General features: G+C 49.9%; 1 pseudogene; it reads left to right on the forward strand.

The window, feature by feature from the left end:
• The first annotated feature begins 22,239 nt into the window (after positions 1–22,239).
• On the forward strand, positions 22,240–22,742 carry LOC101121949 (MICOS complex subunit MIC13-like; annotated as a pseudogene).
• Positions 22,743–22,991: the final 249 nt, after the last annotated feature.

Consider the following 22,991-nt stretch of genomic DNA (forward strand, 5'->3'; position numbering starts at 1 on the left):
GGATGTGGGGTTTCTGTTACTGATCTGTCACTACACCCCATGTCTTTCAGATTCAGTGTCCTTCACAGCATAGCAGCCAGGACCAGGAGTCCTTGGTGGAGGCTACCCTAATCCAGGATGCATGTGTCCCGAGAGAAAGGAGGGGCCTCTGCTTCACCCCAGGCCCTAAATCACTCCAGGGTTTCCCAGGCATCTTTCTGCAAATCCAAGAAGAAAGGGTGTATGGCGATCGCAGGCCACTAGGTAACTGTGGAGTCCTGGCCTGAGGTCACCTGGGGTCATCTAGACTGCCCCTACCCCTTTCTTCACAGCAGGATGGGGAATTTGTTCCTCTGAGTCACGGTTCACTGCCCTGGCTGTCATGAGAACCACCTGGGCAATTCTGTACACACACACGCAAAAATCCACCCAGATTCTGAAGCAGTGGGTCTGGTCAGGACCCCAGGGTGGTATTATTTTAAAGCTCCTTCATGATTCTACTGTGCAGCCTAGGTGCACAGTCCACTCCAATCTCCAGGGCCATCACAGTGAGGGCTACTGGTACCACATTACTGATGTCTCAAGGCCTCCATGTGCTCATCTGTAAAATGGGAACATGATGCCTACCTCATAGGTATGTCATGAGGAGTAAATGGGAAAACCCTGGCAGGTGTCTGGGTCTCGGCAGGGATCCCATAATGAGTGTCCCTCTCTCAAAAGCCCTCTTCCTGTGTTGTCCAAGTCCCAGCCTCCACTATGCAGTAGTGGAACTGGAATTGTCAGCCCTGAGTTCAAATCCTGTGATGCTGCTTCCCAGCTGTGTGACCCTGGGCAAAGACCAGAGAAGGCCCCAAATCTAGAGAGCTCCTAAAATTATGAACGTCACATCACATCACAGACCTATTCAGTAAGGACTCTCTGGGACCAGGATGCTAGCATTTTTATTTTAACCAGAACACTAGGCACCGGAGACAGCCAACCAGACGCCCATGCTTAGGGTCCACAACCTTAGAGCTCCAAGCCTTTGTTTTCCCCTCTGGGAAATGGAGTAATAACAATGATCTCATTTTTCACAGCACTAAATGAGACCAAAGGAGTTAAGGGGCCTCGAGAGTGAAAACACAGAAACAGGTGGGGATGAGCAGGGTTCTGCTTCCTCCCCTTCCCAGCTTCATGATCCCTCTGAGGCTACACCTGTCTCTTCCAGGTGGCTTCAGGCACGGTTAGTGTCAGCGGCTGCTTAGGCTCCACCGTCCACTAGATGGTCTTCCCTGTGGTAACTCTCCTGGCCTCTGGCCTGCCTTCCCCTCGTGCAGGTGGTCTGGCTGGTGAGTTCGATGGAAAGAGAGAAACACATGACTCAGCCTCCCACTTCCCTCCTTGGGTCCCACCAGCTGCGCCGGCCACACAGGAGCCTCTGCTCTCCAGGCCAAGAAAACAGGCAGGGCCCCCAGGGAAGGACCAGCTGCTGGATTTGAGGGACCCAGAGCAAATGAAACTTTGGGGCTCTTGTTCAAAAATTATGGAAAATTCTAAGACAGCAGTTGTTGTTTAGTCATAGTTGTAAGTCGTGTTTGACTCTTTTGCGACCCCAGGGACTGTAGCACGCCAGACTCCTCTGTCCATGGGATTTCCCAGGCAGGAGTACTGGAGAAGACAGGGAGGGCAGAGCACTAACCCAAGGTGGTGAGGTTGGGAGTGCTTGTCCCACTGGGCAGGTTGCCTATGGTGAAGCCACCCTGCCCCAGGGGAGTGGCAGGGGTCCAGCTCAGCTAATGACACAGTGGGAAGTGAGCAGCGAGCAGACCAAGCCACCTTCTTCCACCCAGCGTGCCTCCCTTGGCCTTTCAGAGCCTTGCCTCTCACTCTCCGTTCGTGATATTTAAGTGGAGCTAAAAGGAGCTACTCATTCACCCATTCAGGACATTGACAGTCTGCAAGGAGACTTGACAAGGGAAAAAACCACACTCAGAACCTGTCTTTTAGATACACATGGTCCAGGAGGCAAGGCCTTTGCTTGATCCCACTCAAATCCCTCTTGCTGCAATGTCAACCTTCTCCTCTGGCCCAAGAGGTAGGCGGGGCTCTCTCAGAGGGCCAGTAACACCGCTTAGTCCGGAGCCTGGATCTGAGGTCTCAGCGCCTCCCCGGCACAGAACTGCCTCACCTTCCACCCAAGGTACACACCCAGAGCAAGGGCGCTGTCACCCCGATTCCTCCCTACCTTCTCATCAGCAAACCCTGCAGAAGAACCCATTCCCTGGACTTCTGTCCACCCCCTGCCCTGGTTCCAGTCACAAGATTCCTAGGTTGAGCTGTTGCGATATTAGCCTAACTACCTCCCTTGCATATCCCTCTAGAATATTTTCCAGTAGAGCTCAGGCCCCGAGCAGTTTGGCACACCCTGTAGGGACAGACCCCAATTTCAGGGCCCTGGATTAAAAGCCCCTGGCTGCTGCAGCTCCTCAGAGATCTGTGGCCCCAGACAAAAGGGACCAGTCCCCCACACCCCCACCCCATGCTGACCCTCAGTCAGAGCTGGGCTATTTGGCTACTTGGTTTCCAACCCACTGATGGTCCCTCTTGCCCTGTACCTCCAGACTGAGGCTGGCAGGGGGCCAGGGTCATGCGTGTTACTGAGGGGCAGGGGTTGGTGGAATTAAACCCCCTTAACCTCCCTCTCTTTAGTGGTTGCTGAGAAAAGAGGAAGAGAGCCACCAGGTCAGAGTTTCCTTGGGAGGTACCCACCCTGCCAGACTGTTTCCCCAGAGACCTCCAATCCTCAAAATCAGGTGGGCATCTCCCTAAAGGAGGGAAGGAGGAGGAGGATGGGCTAGTGGGTGGAGGTAGAAGGTAAGCTCCCCTGCCACCCCCCAGAGCTGGTCTACCAGGCAAGGTCTCAAGGACAAACGCTTAAAGAAGAGGCTCTTCTTCCCCACACTGTACCTGCCTCTCTGCAAGTGACCACAGATACACCCATGTTTAAGAACCTTGGTGAGGCCCAGAGAGAAAAGGGTACCAGGAGTCTGCCTGATGGGGAAAGCAACGTGAGGGGCTGCAGAGGGCAGGGGAGAGTTGGGAGACAGAAAGACCAATTCCAGAGCCTTCCAAAGGCTTGCCCATCCCCCAAGCCAGCACTTAATCCTCCACCTCTGCTACTTAACCTCTCCCACCAGGGGCCAGGCACTTTAACTCTATTTAAATAAGCCCTTGAGGGCCCAGAAGAAATTGTCGCCAGCAATTCAAAAGCCCTGAACCCTCAGAGCAATCAGTGAGGGAACAGACTGGCAGGGTGGGTACCTCCCAAGGAAACTCTGACCTGGTGGCTCTCTTCCTCTTTTCTCAGCAACCACTAAAGAGAGGGAGGTTAAGGGGGTTTAATTCCACCAACCCCTGCCCCTCAGTAACACGCATGACCCTGGCCCCCTGCCAGCCTCAGTCTGGAGGTACAGGGCAAGAGGGACCATCAGTGGGTTGGAAACCAAGTAGCCAAATCGCCCAGCTCTGACTGCCCTGTCCAACTGCCCTGGGTTCCAGGCTGTCGCCAGAAGCTTTCCCATGTCTCAGAGGCCCAAGCCTACTATCCAGGGGAGGAGGATCCCACAGGAGGGTGGTGTCGGTACCCCAAAGCCTGGTATAGGCCTCACTGGCCCCACTCTCTGTCCTCCTGGCTTCAGTTCAGTTCAGTTCAGTCGCTCAGTTGTGTCCAACTCTTTGTGACCCCATGAATTGCAGCATGCCAGGCCTCCTTGTCCATCACCAACTTCCAGAGTTCACTCAAACTCAATCCATCGAGTCGGTGATACCATCCAGCCATCTCATCCTCTGTCATCCCTGTCTCCTCCTGCCCCCAATCCCTCCCAGCATCAGAGTCTTTTCCAATGAGTCAACTCTACACATGAGGTGGCCAAAGTACTGGAGTTTCAGCTTTAGCATCATTCCTTCCAAAGAACAACCAGGACTGATCTTTAGAATGGACTGGTTGGATCTCCTTGCAGTCCAAGGGACTCTCAAGAGTCTTCTCCAACGCCATAGTTCAAAAGCATCAATTCTTCAGTGCTCAGCTTTCTTCACAGTCCAACTCTCACATCCATACATGACTACTGGAAAAACCATAGCCTTGACTAGACAGACCTTAGTTGGCAAAGTAATGTCTCTGCTTTTTAATATGCCATCTAGGTTGGTCATAACTTTCCTTCCAAGGAGTAAGTGTCTTTTAATTTCATGGCTGCAATCAGCATCTGCAGTGATTTTGGAGCCCAGAAAAATAAAGTCAGTCACTGTTTCCACTGTTTCCCCATCTATTGGCCATGAAGTGATGGGACCAGATGCCATGATCTTAGTTTTCTGAATGTTGAGCTTTAAGCCAACTTTTTCACTCTCCTCTTTCACTTTCATCAAGAGGCTTTTTAGTTCCTCTTCATTTTCTGCCAAAAGGGTGGTGTCATCTGCATATCTGAGGTTATTGATATTTTTCCTGGCAATCTTGATTCCAGCTTGTCTTTCTTCCAGACCAGCATTTCTCATGATGTATTCTGCATATAAGTTAAATAAGCAGGGTGACAATATACACCTGGCTTAGATTCCTCTAATTCTCTTCAACCCAATTTAAGGAATCCCTAGTCAGGCATACCTGATGCAAATACCCTTCCTGGTTGAAGAAACCTGGGCAATTACTTCCTTTTCTGCAAAACAGGCTTCAGAGCTCTTGTGAGGGTTCAATGAATGATACATGGGCTGGTATCTGAAAGATAGAAAGTTCAGTTCAGTTCAGTCGCTCAGTCATGTCTGGCTCTTTGCGACCCCATGAACCACAGCACGCCAGGCTTCCCTGTCCATCACCAATTCCCGGAGTCCACCCAAACCCATGTCCATTGAGTCAGTGATGCCATCCAACCATCTTATCCTCTGTTATCCCCTTCTCCTCTTGCCCTCAATCTTTCCCAGCATCAGAGTCTTTTCAAATGAGTCAGCTCTTTGCATCAGGTTGCCAAAGTATTGGAGTTTCAGCTTCAACATCAGTCCTTCCAATGAACACTCAGAACTGATCTCCTTTAGGATGGACTGGTTGGATTTCCTTGCAGTCCAAGGGACTCTCAAGAGTCTTCTCCAACACCACAGTTCGAAAGCATCAGTGCTTCGGCACTCAGCTTTCCTTATAGTCCAAATATCACATGCATACATGACCACTGGAAAAACCATAGCCTTGCCTAGACAGACCTTTGTTGGCAAAGTAATGTCTCTGCTTTTGAATATGCTATCTATGTTCGTCATAACTTTCCTTCCAAGGAGTGTCTTTCAATTTAATGGCTGCAGTCAGCATCTGCAGTGATTTTGGAGCCCACAAAAATAAAGTCAGTCACTGTTTCCACTGTTTCCCCATCTATTGGCCATGAAGTGATGGGACCAGATGCCATGATCTTGATTTTCTGAATGTTGAGCTTTAAGCCAACTTTTCACTCTCCTCTTTCACTTTCCTCAAGAGGCTCTTTAGTTCTTCTTCACTTTCTGCCATAAGGGTGGTGTCATCTGCATATCTGAGATTATTGATGTTTCTCCTGGCAATCTTGATTCCAGCTTGTCCTTCCTCCAGACCAGCGTTTCTCATGATGTACTCTGCATATAAGTTAAATAAGCAGGGTGATAAGAGGGCATCAGAGGGAAGTCAGAGGAAGATAGGAAAGTACAAGGCCAAAGCAAAGAGTCACCTGGAATTCGGTGTGAGCAGAATCAGTCCCTCTAGGTCTGAGCAGACTCAGTCTTCCAGGTGTGGGCCGACTTTCAGTCTAAAATGATTAAACCCCAGTGTCTGAAGCCACCCAGCACTTAGAAGTTAGGCTACCAGACAAGACATAGAACACAGCTAAATTTGAATATCAGATACACAATAAATCATTATTTTAATATAACTATGTCCTGGACTTGCATAGGACAGTCATTGTTTATCCAAAATTAAAATGTAGTTCAGTGTTCCATGCTCCCCCACGAGGGTGACATCGGTACCTCAAAGCCTGGTATAGGCCTCGGAGGCCCTACTCTCTGTCCACCTGGCTTATCTTCCTCTAATATTTTCATTTGCAAAATCCTCTGTATTTTCATTTGCAAAATCTGTCAGTTGTAACTGAAGTCTATCCTGTAACAGGGGTGTTTGGTTTCAGTTTATTAAATCCCCTGTTGGGAGGAGGCAAGATAAGAAAGTTAAGTGAAAAGTTGGATACAGATCTATAAGCACACTATCATCATTAATTGTTTTTAAATTTTAATGTATAGTCACCTAGAGAGGAACCCATATATAGACACTGTCCAAGCCCAAGACAGAAACAGAGGAGATGGACAGACATGGAAGAAAGGCTGGGAGGAAAGTTCCAACAGGTTAACGGTGGCTATGTCTGGACTGCAGTTTCCTCGCTTTCACTTTTTAAATTTTTCCAACATTGTTCAGTAAACGTGTTACTTGATAAAAAATACATTTTAAGCTCATCGCTTCGGTGGAGAATCTTTTAAAATTGCTCATGCATTGTCGGCTTCCCCAGTGGCTCAGTGGTAAGGAGTCCGCCTGCAACGCAAGACACTCAGGAGACCTGGGTTCTATCCCTGGGTCAGGAAGATCCCATGGAGAAGGAAATGGCAACCCACTCCAGTATTCTTGCTTGGAGAATCCCAAGGACAGAGAAGCCTGGCACGCTACAGTCCATAGGGTCACAAAGAGTTGGACAAAACTGAGTACATTGTTAATGGCCAAGTGAATAAAAGATAAGAAAATATTCACACACCATCCTTTCCCCATCTGCCCCCTCCCCACCTCTGCCCCCCCCCCATCTTAAACAGCCTTATAAAATGCACGGTGTTTCCCCAGCCAAAGGCACCAACATTCTTTATCCTGCTCTTGACGGGTCTTTGTGGTGGGCACCAATAGCACGTCAGGCCTGGGCCCTGGTGCTGATGACCTTGGGGTCCACATAGCAGGGGCTGAAGGGGTAGGGGGTGGCTCGCCCTGTGCTCACAGCCCTAGTCCCTCCTCCCCACTCCTGCCTATGCTTTCTGAGCCTTGCACTTTCCTTTGTTTTTATAGTTTTCAGTTTCCTTGATCACTGTCAACTGTCATTACTCACTGCCGTCTGCATGCCTGCCCCCAACAGCCATTCTCACTTCTGTGTTTTCCTTCCAACCCTCTGTGAACGCCGTGGTTGAGACTGTGTGAACAATTTGGGCAGGCAGGCTCAGAGTGGAAGCATAATTGCTCTCATAAAAAAGAGAAAGTGGGGAGACTTGAGGGCACGGCTTCATGAATCCTTCTCGGTTTCCATAGTCACACAGCAGAGGTAACAGTCCACAACTCTGAGCTCTCAATGGTGTTGGGTTATTGCGTTTTTCCAGAAGCATTTGCCTTATAAGTGTACATATTGAAAAGATTTTTTTCTAGGTCCCATCTCAGAGTCTACACTCTTTATATGTATCACCAAATCCCACTACAATGAAAGCACATGGACATACCCCATGGAGCTAGGGGTTCCAAACCTGAATGAGGGTCACAGGGCATGGAATTTGAGGTGACAATGGTGAGAAAGTGTGTCAGTCAGGGTTCAGATGAAGACAACAGAAGCCACTCTGGCAACGTCTGGCAGAAAATGAAACTAGGTGCTTATAAAAATCCTTGGAAGGACTGGAGAAGCAGGCTATTCTTTGCTTCCAAAATGGGCCCTAAGACACCACCAAACTGGCCCATCAAGAAAGCTACCCCTCACTCCCCATCAATAAGGTGGGAGACCAAGACGACAGCTTTGGGACCACAGGCTTCAGAATGCCTGGAGCAATCAGAGCACCCACTGGACCAACACTGACCAAAAACTAGGCCTCAACCTGCCTCTCAACACCCCCAGGGCTGGGGGCCAGCCCACAGAATGCTGCCTCACATGCCCACCACCAAACATGCCAAGGAAAAAAGCAGAAGCGTGGCCTTTCCATTGCTTCCTGCTTCCAAATTCCCAAGAAGGCATCTAACTGACCAAAGTGAGTGGCAAAGAAGTCTTGGGATAGCTGGGTTTTACCTTCCTCTCTGAGACAGAGGAAGGTGGCAGAATGGCTGCTGAGTGCCGGCCTGCACATCCTGTACAGAAGGTTCAGAGAAGGACTCGTGGGCGAGGACCGGACTGAGAGAATCGACCACCTGCCAGTCTAGGAAATGTCCTTCAGGAGGTGGGGGTGGTGGCCCTGAGCTACTGCTCAAAACACCTAGGCCTGGGGCTGCTTCTATAATCCATTTGCTATGTGATATTGCCTGGTTCCCATCCATCACTGAACCAGGGTCCGGAGGGTTGCAAGTCAGCTCAGGGTAAAGACAGGCCACCTGGAGATCCCACCCCAGAGGTTAAATTTTCAGGAATTTGCTGGCTGGTAAACTTCATGTTGGGAGCTTGAAATTGGCCATGTAGCAATATTTACACCACAGAAATTGGCAAATTATATAAATTGAGGGTTTTGTCCTCATCACTCAGAACTAGTTATTAAACACTTACTGGCATGTCATTGATTCAGGCAATAAGGATGAGTGAAATGTCTAGGAGGCTGTGAGCTTGGTAGGTCTGCACCCTGACTGCAGGTGAGGATCACCTGAGGAGTCTTTGTCAAATCTCAGACCCCAGGCCCCACCCTAGACAACTTGAACCAGAAGCTGGAGGAAGCAGAGGAACAAGGCAGTTGGCCAGAGAGAGTCATGGGATGACAGGAGGAGACTCCCAGGGTGGATTAGCTGGTGAACAGAAATCCTCCTACTGGGACTTTCCTGGTGGTCCACTGGCTAAGTCCCTGTACTCCCAAAGCAGGGGACCTGGGTTTGATCCCTGGTCAGGGAACTAGATCCCACAGGCTGTAACTAAGAGTTTGCACGGGGGCAGCTAAAGATCCTGCATGCCGCAACTAAGACCTGGCACAGCCAAATGAATAAACAAGTATTTTCTTTAAAAAAAAATCCTTCTGCTGGGAGGAGCTGCTGGTGTAGACAAGAGAGCAGGCAAAGGGCGAAGTCCTCAAAGGATTGAGAAGGAAAGAGCAGAGCCAGGCAGGCTAGAGGGTGTGCGGAGAGGGAAATGGGATGGGCGGGTGTACAGGCAGTGCAGCGTTCCTGCCCGGGACACCTGTTTCTCAAGGAGGGGATATTTTCATCTAGGAAGAGCTGGGGGGAGAGTGTTGTTTTCAGGGTGATGTTGACTGCCCCCTCCTCCGAGTTCACTTGCCCACAAGGACCCGCGAGGCTCCAGAGTCCCTCAAAGTGAACAGAATGTGTAATAATCAGCAGAGGCAGGAAGGTTCACCTCCCAGCTCAATCCAAATGCTGGGACCTGAAGGGGAGGTCTTAAATTGTTTTATTGTTTGTTTGGCATCGGGGAGAAGCAACAGCAGTGCATGGTGGTTGTAAACTAAATTCAAAAGTGCAGGAGAGGAAATTTCCTGTCACTCCAGCGGTTCACACTCTGCACTTTCACTGCCAAGGGCCCAGGTTTGATCCCTGTTTAGGAAACTAGGATCCCACAAGCTGTGAGGTGCAGCACAAAAAGAAAAAGAAGAAGCCACTTTAAAAAAGTGCAAAAGAGAAAAATAAAAATAAAAATCACTAGATGGCACCGCCCAGAGGTGATGACAAAGGGTGAACATCCCTCCAGGTACGTACCTCTTTGTGTGAACACACGTGTAGACAATGCTACCTGCACTCCCCTCAGAGCTAAGCCTGATTGCTCTGCTGGCAGCCTGAGTCCCAAACAGGCAAGGAGAGGAGAGGAGAGAGGGAGCAGGGCCCCTTCCAGCCCATCGCAGTGACACCTAGGCTCCTGGCCCCTTGCACTCCAGCCTGACCCGACCATTGTTCCGACCTGCCTCATCCACTTGGTCTGGAGGTTGCTGGTCTTTATAGGGGGTAGTGTACTGTGTATAGATTCCACCTCAGCCCAGCTCCCCTGCTGATCAGGGAGTCTTCCCCTAACCTCCTGGTGACCCTGACTGCAGCCCCATCTCCCCCAAACCACCCCGCTGACAATCTTATCTCCAGTTTTTCTCCCCACCCCATCCCAACACCCTCCTCTCCCCAACACCCTCCCCACCAGGAGCTCTAGAACGTCAGCCCTCACCCTCTCCCTTTTTAAATAAATATTTTAAGAAATATTTATTTACTCTTTTGGTTGTGCCAGGTCTTAGTTGCGGCATGCAGGATCTTTAGTTGCCCCCTGCAAACTCTTAGTTATAGCATGTGGGATCTAGTTCCCTGACCAGGGATCAAACATGGGTCCCCTGCTTTGGAGTACAGGGTCTTAGCTAGTGGGCCACCAGGAGAGGTGGTCCTCATGCCCTCTCCCCTCTCCCCACCAGTCTCTGCACTGGCCACCCTTGTCCTCTCCCAAGTGGACCCCCATCCGTGCTCTCAGCACCACTTCCCCTGATCTTCAATGCCTCCTTCACTCGACCCCCACCCTCTCTCCTGGCATGAGACACACACACCTTTTTTGGCCCCTACTGGCCGCTCCAGCCTCAGCCCTTCTTTCACATTCTCTTTACGGACACTTCCCTGACGTGGTCAGTGGTTGAGCTTGCAGCCTGTGTACATGTGTGTGTGCTTGAGCGTGCAGTCTGTCCCACCCTGCTCGACCTACGTCCATCTCAATGGAGACTGCCCATCCTCCAGCATTCCCCCAAAGAGAAGCCTCTCCATGCTTTTTTTAAAAAAACCTTTTATTTATTGATTTAGTGTTGTTGGGGGTCTTAGTTGCGGTACTTGGGATCTTCGGCTGCGGTGCGCCGACTCTTTCCAGAGCACCTGGGCTCAGTACTGCAGCCAGTGGGCTTAGTTGCTCCCCGACAAACAGGATGTTGGTTGCCCTGAGGCATATCTGATCTTAGTTGCCTGACTAGAGATAGAACTAGCTAGCATCCCCTACACGGCAAGGTGGATTCTTAACCACGAGGGAAGTCCCATCTTCTTTCCTTGCTTTTTGAAGAGTGACCCAGTCTAGAGCTTCAGCCTGTTCAGGAATTCTGACAACAGCACAGTCCCTAAGGGCTGATCATCCTCCCATTTCTCACTCTCCCAGATTCCTGGGAAGTGGGCCCCTTCCCATCCATTTCACAGAAAAAGAGCTTGGGGTCAGGGAACCCCACCTGTGGTCAGGGCAGAGACAAGACTCTGGCTCACATAGTTCCTAACCATTCTGCCACACAGCCTTCCTCGCTGGCTACTGCTGACTGCCTGGTCACTTCACCTCCCACCTGCACGAGATCACGTGCTCTCTCGGCAACCTCTCTGCTCTGCCGGTATTGCCCCATTCTGATATTGTTCCCGAGGCCTGTTACCTCTACCCACACTGTCACCCAGTTCAGCAGGGATGGCTTTAGTCTGTACTGTTGCAATAATCTGCTCTTGTTTGCCTATTCTTGTCCACCCCACCCTCTGCTCCTGAAACACTGTCAAGGCATTGATTGCATCACTCGTCAAGTGTGGGGTTGCAGCTTGGCTGTGGTCAGCGTCTGGTGAGCTCAAAGAAATCCTTTGGAATTCTGAAGCCATTATCCCCAAAACTGTGTGTGAAGCTTGAGGCTTCTGCAGACAGAGCTGAATGTGAGGGACAGCCTGCTGAGGACTGGAGCCTCAGCAAACCCAGAGCAGGGTCGGCCGGAGGGATCCTCCTCTTGTTCTGGGGTCCAGCCCAGCGAACAGGCTGGGTGAGTGTCCTAGGACTGGTGTAACAAAGGGCCACTCACTGGAGGGCCTGAACAACAGGAACTGCTCCTCTCACAGCTCTGGGGGCCAGAAGTCTGAAATCAAGGTGTCAGCAGGGCAGGGCTCTCTCTAAAGTTTCCTGCCCCTTTCAATTTCTGGTGGCCTCCTGCAAGCCTTGGCATCCTTGACTTCTAAATGTATCACCCCAAAGTCTATCCCCATCTTCATGTGGCTTTTGCCCCAGTATCTCTGTGTCTGTGTCCAAATCTCCCTCTTCTTATAACGAATCCAGTCATAGGGGGTTAGGACCCACTCGAACAATCTTGTTTCAAGTATATCGCATTTGCAAAGATCCTCTTTCCCAGCAAGTTCCCATTCTGAGGTTCTGGATAGAAATGAAATGGGTGGGGTGGACTATTAAACTCAGTACTGTGACTGCCCCAGCAATAAAGCAGGAGGATCCAAACGAGGCACACAGGCATAACCAGAAAAGTGCCAGGAAAGGAAGAGGCTGGAAAAGAATTAGAGGAGAGTGGAGCTTCTGAGTGGAAGGCAGAGAGAGGAGGAGAGAGGATAGAGAACTGTGGAAAGAGGCCAGAGGAACGAGGACAGACAGAAGCTGCCAGGGACAGACATCCCGGGGGCAGAGTCTGTGCCTGGAGGCTGGAGGTCAGCACCCAGCAGGACTGCCTACCGATGTCACCATCCCTGAGAGGAGGAAATGTCTCCAACAGATTAGGCATTTTTATCCCAGGCATCTGGATGCAGTGAATGGAGGCCCTGCCCAGAGTCCCAGAGATTCACAGCTCGCTGAGCAGCTGACGGCCACCAGTCCCGCAGGAGACACATGCGCAGAACCATCCTCAAGGACGAAGCCCCATAATTACCTTCAGCTGCCAGCAAACAGCATCCACTTAAATGATAAGCAGATGCTCACAGCCCCTCCTGGGTCTGCTCCAGGCAGCATCCCACAGACACCTTGGAGGTGCACCCTGTCCTGCCGATATCAGCAGTTTCCTGCCTGTAACAGAAGCCCAGACCAAGCACCCAGGAAGAAGACACCCTTCTCCAAAGAAACTCCAGCTCCAGCTGTCCTCTGCCAGCCAGCCAGTCTCCTAGGCTGTTGGAAAACTGCTGTGTCCCAGGAAGGCACCTTTGAAGTGAGCTGAGTGTACAGGGGACATGTTATTGATGTGAATGTCCCGTCCCACAGATGTCTGTGAAGGCCACCACCCACCCTGGCTCTGATCTCACTTTTTAAATCAACCTGGATGGGCCTACAGGGGGAGGTGGGCTGGAGGCAGCATTCTTGGTGGGCACTTGCTTTGGCCCAGAGGAAGCCCCCTCACCAAGCCTGAGACCAAGCCTGACCACGCTGAGCACACAAATGACCACATGATCCCGGACACTGGGTCCAGCCACTGGCCTGCCTCAGGTCTGTAGGGCTGTGAGGGACATAAACCAGGGACAAATCATAAAGCTCTCACGGGTTAGATGCCCAGAGGGCTTTGCTCAACTGGGATTTGGGAGTTATCACATCCAACCCCGAGCCTGCTGTGTAATATGGGGCCACAAAGCCTCATGTGGCCTTTGAGAACATGAAATTCACCAAGTGCCAGAGGAGAGGCACCCAAAGCGCAAAATCCACGCCCAATTTCCCAGACTAACAACAACAGACATAAGGTCAAATACTTCATTAATAACTTTTTATTGGCCACAGGTTGAAGTATTTTGGATATGCTGGGCTAATACACTAAATAAATTTTACCTGTCTCCTTTTACTTTTTTCACATGGCTACCAGAAAACATAAAATTACAGACATGTCTCCCATGACATTTCTTTTGAACCGAACTGCCCTAGACCCTCACGATAAACAGAAAAGTCCAGTGGCCCACCTGACCCTCACAGAGCAGCCCGCCTGGCCACCTGCTGAGTGACGCTGAGTGTGGGCTCCTCCGGTCCTGCGAAAAACGAGGAGTTTCGTCAGATCCTCAGTACTCAGTACCGCGACAAACCCTGTAAAGGCATTTGGGCCTGAAATTCAGTCCTAGAGGTCAACGGCACTGTTTACTTCACATGGTGTGCATTCCTTCAAAATGAATCGCCACATGCTTGCCCGAGTGCTTGCTAGGGACACGGGAGATGCTGAGGAAATGCAGACTTGTCCCACCAGCTCCAAATTTATAGTTGAGCGGGGAGATAAGACCTGCTTGTGCACAGACACGAAGCGTTACGTCACCGTCCCACACCATGTGTTGAAGTGTCAACACAGAGCTACAGATGTGAGGGCCGACAGACGGAGCACAGGGTCTGCGTGGCCCCCTCATGGGGGGAGGGGCAGTTTGCAGAGCAGACAGTACTGTTCGAGACTGCCTGGCTTGCGATAGGCAGCCATCAGAAGCACAGACCTTGGGTAAGTGTTTGCAATCCCAACTCTGGCACATAGCAGCTGCATGAAGCTGTTTAGTCAGCATCTGAGCCTCAGTTTTCTCATCTGTGAAATGGGGATAAGGTTGCCCGTCAGGGCTCTCGGGAGGAGCCGGCATGTAAGCGAAGGGTCTCATGCCAATCCTGTGATGAAGGGAGTACAGAAGTGCTTGGTAAATCTTTGTCCCCTCTCTGCTTGCCCTAGAAGAGAAGGAGCAAGGCCTGAACAGGCCAGGGCCTGAAAGAAGTGAGGGAAGACTGCCCATCTGTGACAGGGATCCCCAAAGAGAGCAGAGTGACAGATGAGGGAGAGGAGAAAGGGTTAGACAGCAGGTGGGTGTCAGGGAAAACCTCTGGTGCTCCAGTGAGAGGATTGGGGTGATTCGGGTGAGAATGAGTAATGAAAGAGAATCTGAGGGATTTACCTGGTGGTCTAGTGGCTAAGACTCCATGCTCCCAATGAAGGGGCCCAGGTTCAATCCCTGGTCAAGAAACTAGATCCTACATGCCGTGACTGAGACCCAGTGCGGCCAGATAATACATTTTTAAAAAAAAAAAAAAAAGGAGGAAAGAAATGGGAATTTGAGAATTTGAGGCACATTGGGAGGGAAGACAAGAAGCAGAGAGGCCAGAGCCACAGTGCTTGCCATAAATCCAGACATTTGGAGATGAGGGTGGGACCCAGGGCTGGAGCTGTAGGAAGGGAAAGACCGGTAACAACCCCAAGAGGTATATCTTTCCAGACCTTTCTCTGGGCACATGTGTTTAGGGGGAAACTAGAGTGTTGTAACAGCATCATGCTGTCTACTTTAGTGACACTCATCATATCTTGCCCTCGTAGGGACATTTGGTGGAAGCAAAGGACAGCTCTTGGGGTCAGAGTCCTTCTTCTGTGAGTCTGGCCCTGAAAAGGGGGGCCTCTCATGTATAAAATGGATTATAACAGGGCCCTCTCATGTATAAAATGGATTATAATGGAGCTGACAGGCTGGGCATGCCAACTGTGTGAGAAGACATACCCCAGCCCTCAGCCCACAGCAGGAGCACAGAGAGACTAGCGGTCCCTCTCTTTCTACCAACAAGGAAAGGACATGGGACTGTTATGCGAGGATCCCCCTTGGGCAGCAGAGTAATGGAGAAATGAGGCTTTGTGGCAGATACACCAGACTCAAATCCTGGCTCCACACCAAACTGAAGGGCTTGAAGGAGCAGTTTATTCTCTCACAGCTCTAGATCCCAGAAGTCAAAAATCAAGAGGTGGGCAGGGCCGTGCCTCCTAAGGTCCAGGGGAGGACCACCCCTTACCTCCTCCAGCTTCTGGAGGCCCCAGGCGTACCTTGGCCTGTGGCTCCATCATCATGTGGCATCCTCCCCAGATGTAAGGAGAACATCTTTGTATATCTTCTCCTCTTCAGCCTCTTTTAAGGACACTCGTCCTTGTATTTCATGCTAATCCAGAATGATCTCACCTCAGGACCCTTGCCTTAACTACACACACTCTTATTCCAAAGAAGACCATGTTCTGAGTTGTCAGGTGGACATATCTGGTGCCAGTGGGGGGCTACTACTCAACCCATTACAGTCTGCTTTTTGCCCCCGCTCCAAGTTCACATCCATCCCATATGCAAAGCACCCTATCCCTCTTGTATATCATTACCTTCTCTTTGCCTCGGTTTCCCCACAGAGCTGAGGATAATATGACCACTTTGTGTGGATAAGGTAAGAGTATGTTCACCAGTGTATGGCAAAAACCACTACAAGATTGTAAAGTAATTAGCATCCAATTAAAATAAATTTTTTTTTTTTTTTTTCAAAAAAGGAGTGTGTTCACCAGGGCCCTGGCCCAGAGCTTGGTGGGTCCAAGTCACTGGAGCCACCTCTGTCTAGTCCTCAGCCCTTACTACCTCTGCTGGCTCCACCTTCTCAAACGATAAACTCCCTGATAATGGGAACCTGTGTCTGTTTAATTCACTCCAGTCCTCACCACAAACCCCAGGCTCTCCTGAGGCTGGTCACCAGGTGTACTAGGTGTGACGACCCAGGGCCTGGTCATGACTAGGGAATGAAAACAGCCTGTGGAGCACAACTTCCAGCTGGAAGTGTGGAGATGAGTGGGGCCACCGTGGGCAGGGTCCCAGCCCTGCTGCCACTGCATAGCCAGTTAGAACCTTTCTTGTCTGTAAGTGAGGGACATGGCGTCACCTCTCAAAATGAGCTGCCTGACAGTCCCGACATGCTGCCATCATAGGCCTGTAACCCAGGGGGTCCCTGGTCCTACACACAAGCCAGCAACTGGCTCCCCTGGAGCTGGGTAGCACCCTAGTCCCCTTTTCATGGCCTCCTAGCCCCCTCCTTTGCTCTTCCAACCAGGGCTGGGTATGCATTAGCCCAGCCCCTCCCAGATGAGTCACCCACGCCACCCCCAAGTGTCCCAGGCACTGGGCTTGGTGTTCAAAGACCCTCTTCACACGAAGTGACCCAAAGACCCAAAATTGACAACACAGATGCCGGGACCCTGACGCCAATTCTCAGAGAACGCCAGTTCCTCTCCACACCTCTGCCTAAGACCCAGCTCAGTTCTGCAACTGCCCCCTGGGCCAAGACAGCTCATTTCCCTGCACAGAGGACTTCCCAGGGCCACATAGACCTAGTAAAGCATTCAATTCAAATGGAAAATAAAGGCCTGCTCCCTGTAATCCACGGTTGTCCATTGAAGCCACCAGGAACAGAGGAGCCATATGTGTTGAGGACCCAGGAGTTCCAGGGGCTCCATGGGCCCTGAATGTGAGGCTTCTGGAGCTCATAACACCTGCTTCCACACCTCACCTGTAGTGAAGTGTGTAGCTTCAAGCTCACCTACCCACCCGTCAGCGTAACCGGCTTCCATGACCCCGGGCATCCTTGTCCTGAGCTGGGATTCTGACCCGGGCTTGGTTGCCTGGGTGCCTCTCTGTCTTGACAGCCATCATGAAAACAATAAAAATAACAATAATAGCTAACATGTGTTGTGCCTTCCGCCTGGCAGTCACTGTGCAAAGCTTTGCCTATTGATCCAGTTAACCTCCAACACTACCACTGTTTTATCATTAGCCTCCTTTTCAGGGTGAGGAAACAGGTGCAGGATGATGAATCAGTTGCTCAAGGTCACAGAGGGGAGGGAGTAAATGCCCCAGCTCCACGCAGACCTATGCAGCCTGGTTCCTGGAGTCTGTGCCTTTAGCCCTACCCTCTATTTTTAGTGTTTAAGTCTTCAAATCCATGCTGCTACCAGGGGGAGAGATGGTACTTCTGTGATGCTGCTAAAAAGATGACCTGGTAGAGAATAGGTCATCCAGGAAAGCTAAGCACGCAACCCCTTCTCAAGGCTTGGGATCTTGCTCCGTGTCTAGGCCTGACCTGGTTCCCCTCACTTCCCTGCTGAAAACCTCCAAAGGACTTCTACCCAATTAGAATCAAGTTCAAACTCCTCATCACAGCCACTAGGGCAAGGCCTGACCTGGTTCCCCTCACTTTCCTGCTTAAAACTGCCAAAGGACTTCTACCCGATTAGAATCAAGTCCAAACTCCTCATCACAGCCACTAGGGCAAACAGCCTTCATCCTTCTCTCATGTGCTCTCGAAGCCCAATCCCCCAGCTCACACTGTCCCCGTGTCCTGCCTTCCTTCTGGTCCTCAAACACTCCTGGTCTGTGCTTGTCTCAGGGCCTTTGCACATGCTGTCCCATCTCTCTGGAGCAACATGCACCACCCACCCCATCTTTACCTAGTTGTCTCCTTCTCAACATATAGGTCTTAATTCACCTGTGACTTGCTCAGTGAGGCCTTCTCTGACCACCCACCCCCTGCAATCTGATGCATACTTTATGCAAACACACTTATAGAACAAAACAAAATAAAAGGATAATTCTTTCCCACCAGCAAGAGGAGAGCCAGGGTTGGAGTTGGACCAGCCCCTCCTTAGGTTTAGCAGATACGGAGGCCAGGAATGTGGACACAATCAGTCTAGGACACAAGGATCCCTAACAGGGTTGGAGGACAGAGAGAGCAGCATGGGGCAATCCTGAGGATAATGGGGCCTTTGTATGGGGGCCTGGGCCCATCTACCTTTAGGACAATGACTTAGGGGGGTCTGGGATCCTGTGCCACCTATGAAAGGGAGCATCTTGTTCAGGGAGGAGAAGCTACAAGGATGCTGTACTGAAAGGACTTGGTTCACCATCCACAGGTCTTGTAGGTCTTATGATAGGATCTTCGTTAAGATCCTATCAATATGGGACTTGCCAGTGGTCCAGTGATTAAGAATCTGCCTTGCAATGCAGGGACACTGGTTCGATCCCTGGTCGGGAAACTAAGATCCCACATGCTGTGGAGCAACTAAGCCTGTGCACATCACAATTACTGAGCCTGTGAGCTCTGGAGCCCAAGTGCCACAACTACAGAGCCGGTGCACCACAACGAAAGATCCCTTGTGACGTCATCCCACATGCCGAAACTAAGACCCAACGCCGCTAAATAAATAAACAACACATTACAAAAGTGTATTCCAAGAAAAAAAAAATCCTATCAATATGCCAGGTGTCCCTGTGTCCCTCACCCCCTCCGGGTCCTGCCATGGTGTCCTAGGATCCCAGTTCTTCCTGTCACCTGTCCCAGGCCTGGGGCTCTCCTCCAATGTCCTGGCCTTCTTTAGGGCTACAAACAGTTGAATCAGTGTCCTCAACCCCATTTCACTAAACACATTTCACTTACTTACATTAATCTAAGTGCCTCCTCTGGGCTGGCCCCTGTGTGAGTTGCTGATAAATGTTTAGGACTATCACCTAGTGTGGTGGGGGTCAGGGTGGAATACATATGATCTTACTCATATAAAGAAAGTGTGTCATAGAATTTACAAATATTCTTTACTGTAAACTCTATAACCAATTGATTCACAGAATGCTTTCATTGACTTTTTTCCCCAAACTCTTGGATCAGTGGCCAACATATGCTTGCCACTGATGAATGAGTGTAGTTCTGACAAGAATGTTAGTTGATATTGAAGCCAACCAGTAAAGTGAAAGGGAAACAACACAGAAGTCAAACCTCACTGGTTCATAATGATGTGAGTGGCTTCTTCACTGAATCAGATAAGAGTTTTTTAATATCAAAAGAATATTCCTTCAGTTTTTTGTGGCATTCACAATGTAATGGCTGCGGACAGGACATGCTTTTAAATTTAACCTGTATCATTAATATTTTTTTCCATCATTTTCTTAAGTCTAGACAACCAGTGAAACAGTAATGCAAGATGTGATTTGCAGTGTTTGCCAATTTCTGTGGTGTAAATACTCCCACCACAGCTAGTTTCAAGCTGCTGGCAGGAAGTCACTGAACAGGGAACTGGGACAAGAGGCACAAGAGCCACCATTGTCCAACATTTCCACCATCAGATACAATAGAAGTGAATCACCCCCAAGAACATGGTAAGCGTCAAATAGAGTGAAATCATTAGGAAGAAATGAGTTTTAAGCATGTATTACCTTTGTAGTATAATCTATGTCATTATAAATTTAGTTAAATTTTTTACAGTTTGGCTGTGCCAGGTTTTAGTTGCCGCCTGTGGGCTCTTAGTTGCCAGGTCTTAATTGAGGCATGTGGGATCTTTTTTCCTTTGCAGCATGCAGATCTTTAGTTGTGGCATGTGGGATCTAGTTTCCTGACCAGGGATTGAACCCAGTCCCTCTGCATTGGAAGCACTATGTCTTAGCCACTGGACCACCAGGGAAGCCCCTGTTGATAATTTTTAAATGAAGGGCCCTGAATTTTTGTTTTGAAAACTGGACAAGCAACCCACTGGACGTGCCTGGTGAAGGACAGCTGGTCTAGTGCACTGACTTGCTCTGTGCCATTCCAGGTCACCCATGTGAGAGAAGAGAAACCCAGTTTCCTGACTAATGTGTCCCCAGGAGAGGGACATGCTGGTGGGCCTTCTGTCTCAGGAGACTCCTGTCCAGCTGGGATCCTGTCTGCAGTGCTCCGGGCCATGCGAGGAGGGCCAGAGGCTGGCTGTTTTGACCGAAAAAATTCTATCCACTGGATAAGCCTGTTCAATACTCTATTGACAGATTCACCTTGGCAACCTGAAGCCTGCTCTTCCAGAAGCACCTCTCCCTCACTGCCAGTCTTTGGTCTTAAAGGCACACCTCCCTCTCCTCCCAGCTGGTGTGGGACCCAGAGGGAAGGGGCCAGGCCGAGCACTGGGTTATGACATGAGCAGATGTTGGGGGCACTCCTTTCGTCCAGCCAGAAGCCCCAGTTCCACTCTGCATGGGGACCTCCTCCTTTACGTCTTCTACTCCATCCCGGGAGATTGACAAAGAAGACTTGGCTCCCTGGGGTTGGGGTGATAGAGGCAAACAGTCCACCTTAACCCTTCTCTTCTCTAGAAGGTGGACTTAGGAACCCTGAAGTGGCAGGAACAGGCACTCCTCTGTGGGGTTGGAGGGTCTGAGTTTAGGGGGAAATCACTGGTGTGCAGCGTGAAAAACCAGGCCTCTAATGAGCGCTGTGAAAACAATATAATCAATGTGTTTGAGAAACAGCAAGTGCCAGCTCTGCAGACTTTGCAGACACTGGCCTGGCCCTTCTGAAAGCCAGAGTTGCTCCAGCGCTGGGACCTATCCTCCAGGATACACACAGGTCCCACGGAGGAGCACAGGGCTTCTTTGTCATTCCTGAACGATGTGCAAAAGCCAGTCAGAAAGGCATCAGGCTGAGAAGCAAGTGGGAAGTGACCAGGGGACAAATTATCCTTGGTTCAATAGCTTCAACACCCACAGCATTGCATCTGGGTCCATCTGTCTGTCTGTCAGTCAGGGCCTACTGGAGAAAGAAGGCAGAAGGCAGGCTCAGTGTAAAAAGGAAAGTATCACTGCCAGTGGTGGGTAAGTGAGAGGGAGACGAAGCAGTTGTATCAGCAGAATGTGTGGGAGAAAGCAATCTCCAGCTACTCCATGCACAGAATGGCTGTAGTTGGTTTTCAAAATTCTGAGAAAGACCTCCCTCTCTCCCACCGAGGTTTCTGCGGCAGCGTTTCTCTGGTCCTATGCAGTATTTCTTGGCTCCCATGGCATTTGTTTTGGTCTCCAGGCCAAAAAAGAAACCTATAATCCCTAATAAGTTTAAAAAGAAAAGGACCCTTTCTCTATATGGATCTTCTTTCATGAGACTCTGCTATTTCTTTGGAATCAAAGAAAACATCAGTGTCAAGCAAGGAGGTGGGGGTGGGAGGCACAGGTCCATTTCTGAACCTTTCGATCTGAATCCGTCAAAGAATACAAAATCACCCCATTATAATCATTACTGTCAAATCGCAGGCAATCAACTCACTGACACAGGCCAGATGGACATCCGGGAGGAATCCATAGAGCCAGAGCTGGTTCTGAGCCCTGCAGAACTGAACCCTTTAAATCAAAGAAGGAAAAAAAGGCAGCCCTTGTGTTTTTATTTCCTGGTGTTCCCTGTTACATTTACATGTTTGTTTGTTTGATTTTTTTCAGGAGCATCAGACAGAAACCTGCACTTCAAACCGAGGAGAAGTGGCCCAAGGATGCCTATAGATAGACAGCCACACGTGCAGACCAATGTTCTGAACTCCCCAGTGCCATCAACCCAAAGCCAACAACTGAGGCAACTGAACCCATCCACAGAGACAGCTGGTAGTTCCCATTCACCAACTCTCCCCAGAGACGCCATTCTTGACAGTTCTCCCAGAAGCAGGACCACAGTCTAGGAGCCCTGGGCGCTTTTGCCTTTTGGGACTCCTTTCTCCATTAAAAAAAACCAACAAAGTGTTAAAAATTATAGTTTATAATTGCATTGGTATAAAAATGAACACATTAATATTCTACATTAAAACATGTTCTTGAACTTAAGCTTTTTTCTTTCTTATTTTAAAAGAATTTAGATATACATACAGTGGAATATAATTCAGCCTTAAAAAGGGAGGAAATTCTGACACATACTAACAACATGGATGAATCTCAAAGACATTATGTTAAATGAAGTAAGCCAGACACAAAAGGACAAACACTGGATGATTACACTTACATAAAGAACAAAGCAACCGGAAGCTGCGGGCGAACCGATTGTCCTTGCGCGCGGAGCCGAGCGATCATGGTACCCCGAGTTCGGTCGCTGATGAGGTTCCTCATCAAGGGCAGTGTGGCTGGGGGTGCTGTCTACCTGGTGTACGACCAGGAGCTGCTGGGGTCCAGTGACAAGAGTCAGGCCGTCCTTCAGAAAGCCGAGGAGGTGGTCCCCAATGCCGTGTACCAGTTCAGCCAGTACGTGTGCTAGCAGACAGGCCTGAAGTTACCGCAGCTCCCAGCCCCTCCAAAGTTTAACTTTCACATCCGCGACTCTTGGAATTCAGGCATCATCACCATGATGTCAGCCCTGTCCGTGGCCCCCTCCAAGGCCTGGGAGTACTCCAAGGAGGGCTGGGAATACCTGAAGGAGCGAACCAAGTAGCCTGTCAGAGAAGCTCTCTGCCCCAGGTGGGAACAGGGGCAGGGGCGCCACAAACACCAGACTGGGACCCAACTGGGCAGCTCCTGGCCTTGCTGGCCCAATAAAGGACTTGGAAGTGTTTCTCAAAAAAAAAAAAAAAAAAAAGAACAAAGCAGTCAAATTCACAGAGACAGAAAGTAGAGTCGTGGTTGTCAGGGACTGGGGGGAACAGAGGAGGAGTTGTTGGTTAATGGTTCGAGTTCCAGTTTGTGAAGATGAACAGTTCTGGAGATGGATGGGGGTGATGGCTGCACAGCGATGTGAATATACTTAATGCCACAAAACACTTACAATGGTTAACATGTTACATTTTATGTTTTTACACATATA

This window comes from Ovis aries, chromosome 11, assembly GCF_016772045.2.
Source record: "Ovis aries strain OAR_USU_Benz2616 breed Rambouillet chromosome 11, ARS-UI_Ramb_v3.0, whole genome shotgun sequence".
NCBI lineage: Eukaryota > Metazoa > Chordata > Mammalia > Artiodactyla > Bovidae > Ovis > Ovis aries.